General features: G+C 40.0%; 1 long non-coding RNA gene across 1 annotated transcript; it reads right to left on the bottom strand.

The window, feature by feature from the left end:
- Positions 1 to 302: 302 nt before the first annotated feature.
- On the bottom strand, positions 303 to 2,802 carry LOC133741189 (uncharacterized). Its single transcript, XR_009861680.1, has 3 exons — positions 2,290 to 2,802; positions 1,539 to 1,614; positions 303 to 594 (listed from the first exon to the last, which is right to left on the bottom strand). It is a non-coding gene; the product is annotated as an uncharacterized LOC133741189 (long non-coding RNA).
- Positions 2,803 to 3,302: the final 500 nt, after the last annotated feature.

The raw sequence follows: 3,302 nt of genomic DNA, 5'->3' as shown, positions 1-3,302 counted from the left end.
TGTAAGGTTCTAAGTACAACCCCTTCGAATATCCATCACCTAAGGAGTATAGTATGCTTGGCTAATACATGTATAACACTTAAAACACAGTATAAGTCAAATACAAATTCATATTAACCAAGTCAATACTATAGGGAAGGTATTCACGTTCCCTAAACGACCTAGCAGCCTAAACAACTTCCAACACTCACGCATACCCAATGACTTAGCCAATACCGAAGAGCACACGATGGGGATCCGCTGCAGACGGGCCATCACTCGGAAGGTATTGACACATCACCAAATATGCACCTTACGCTCTGATACCAAACTGTCACGCCCCGAATTTTGAATAAAGGATTCAAAGTCCGAAACATGATTAACATCAATACAAATAACGTCCTGAATTTTTTTCTCACAAACAACCACACTTCACACCTCTCAATAATACAAAAACCAATCTTCAATTTACTTATTACATCACACTCTCACACTTAATTTACAATACTCAAAAGAGCATAACAAACCTCACAATATAAATCCAGATTTACCCAATGCAATTTCTCTAAGCAGCTCGATCACCTTCCCGATTCACCTGACCTGTAGGATTACCCGCTACACCGTTTGAATAGTGTACCGGGATTGCAACAATACAAACCCGGTAAGCTTTTTGCAAAGCTCGTATGAGTAAATGAAAGGATTGCACGATTTAAAGTAACCAAATCAACTCAAGCATTTTCTTTGCATAATAATTGAAGTGTACAACGTCACTTCAAGCATCAATCAACTCACATCTCACAATGACCACCACAACACAACTACACGTTCTCTCTCCAATATACAAATGTATACTCATGGGCATACGATTCTTATTTTAATCCCCCATGCAGTATATATTATACTCCAGGGCATACGATAACTCACGTTATCCCCCTAGCAGTATAGTGTACTCAAGGGCATACGATAACTCAAGGTTATCCCCCTAGCAGTACAGTGTACTCAAGGGCATACGATAACTCAAGGTTATCCCCCAAGCAGTACAAAGGCAGACAGACTAGAGCTCTAACTGTATCGTAAAGTGTCACCTGGGCCAAGGTTCACCTTACGAATGACTGCTTTCCTCAATTCACTCGACTCCTCATTTAATTCATCTCAACGACTCAACTATCGCACTTTACTCAATTACCCATTATCATAGACAACACAACATCTAAGATAAATCACATATTCCAAAGGGTAATGCTCAAAATATAACTCAGTAAATCACATCAATACTTCACCCGATGTCACACCATCCAATATATATTCCACGTAAATATATATATACGTAGTCACCCACACAAGAGTGACCACTAATACCAACTATAGTTCACATGCAATAAAATCTAGAAATTCATTTTTATAGTTTAAATACATTTTACTTACCTATGGACCGTAGTCGATCAAGTCCATATAATTTAAAACAAATATTTATTTTCATAAAACAATTTCCACAATTTCCCAATTAAATAAAATCACCGAATTTCGGTTCGTGAATGAACCATGTGCGATTTACTCACCTCGATATTCCCGCTGCGTCTTCAATTTAACACAATACACACCGAAATCATTCACCCAAGGGAGACCGTCAATCACCTAATCACACATGACCTTATTTTAGCCAATAACTCAAAAACATACTCAAACGACAATCCAACGGTCGGATCGAAATTAAATGATGATCCAACGGTCGGATCCTCACGGATCGCCTTTAGGATCACCCTCCAAAAATCATCACGAAGATCCAACGGTCGGATCTTCCTGAATCGTCCTTACTAACATCTTCACAAATTTATACAAAAATCCGACGGACGGATTCTCACGAATCGCCTCCCTAATCACTGTTTCTCAATTATATGAAGATCCAACGGTCGGATCTTCGCCCGTGACCACACAAAGTCATCGGGACAGTCATACGATCAACATATCAAATCTACCATTCCATCAGACGGTCTGATCTTCACAGATCACAAATCGAACGATCGAAATCGATCAAAACTTAAAAATTCATAACTTAATCATACGATATCCAAAAATTATGAATTATATATGCAAACGATCGTATCGACACGTAGAACACAAAAATGGACAGAAACTGTCCTTGGGGTGGCCGGAGGTCGCCGGAAACCACCATCACAGTGGCGGCACCGCCACCCATCCAAAGTCAAAATTAGACAAAACTCCCAACATGAAAGTTCTTCATGTTAACTCGAATTGAAACTTTCATAACTACACCAAAGTCAGATTATGAGCCAAAAAGTAGAATTTTACCTCGCAAGTTTTGAAACCCGAAGAACCCTAGTTTCCCAATCTTCAAAATTCGAGCTCCACAGGTGAAATCGTTGCAAGCCGCTTGGAGGGAAGCATCTACGGCCTCTGGGCTAGAAAAGCCCTCAAAGAACTCGAGCTATGGTGGCCGGAATTGGGAGAACCAAGGTCGGCGATTTTGGGCGTTTTTAGCTCGGCGGAGCAACTTCCCGGGGTTGCAACGGCCTCCACAGTGCTTCCCATGATAAAAGGCTTCCACAGACGTGTAGGTGGGAGTGTGGTGAACAAAACCCACTCAACAATTCGACCTATTGTGGACGGAGGAGGAAGAATGAAGGAGGCGAAATGGCTACAGTAGCCGAGCTCGGGAGAGAAAAATCTGCAGACAATTTCCATTTTCGGGATTTTTTTGCTATTTATAGAAATTTCCCCAAATTTCAATTGATCATAACTTTCTCATACGAACTCCGATTTTTGCGTTCCACATATGCACGAGATCGTATCGACGAGCTCTACAACTTTCATGAAGGAAGTTTTCCTAAATTCCTAATGTATAAAAAGTCAACTCCTTTGACCCCCCCCTAAAACGTTCAGTTTTTCGAAATAAAATCGTTCGAACTAATTCCACACTCCTCCAAGCTTCGTACTCGTGTCCACGACCACGAAATCATTTCCAAAACGTCATCGGAAATTAACTTGAATTTTTTTCGGGTATTACAGTGGATTTGAGTATACTTCTATGGGGCAGAGTTAGGGCTTAAAGACTTGAGAGTGCCTTTCTTAAGAGAGAGGGTAAAACGAATAGGGGCCACTCTGTTTAAGACTGTTTGAGCCATCTTGATGGAAGTAATATACAGAGATGCAATCTTAATGCCCCGTGATTTTTTGTTTTTCGTTTTCTTTGTCTAAAAATGGATCTAAATTTTAGTTAGCATGGAGTTTCAAAATCTACCGGCCATTCTCATCTAAATCATAAATAAATTGTATACGAATATTTGAATGACTAACATAAATAT

Source organism: Rosa rugosa, chromosome 3 (genome assembly GCF_958449725.1).
Source record: "Rosa rugosa chromosome 3, drRosRugo1.1, whole genome shotgun sequence".
Taxonomy (NCBI): Eukaryota; Viridiplantae; Streptophyta; class Magnoliopsida; order Rosales; family Rosaceae; genus Rosa; species Rosa rugosa.
This window is presented reverse-complemented; position numbering and strand designations above follow the sequence as displayed.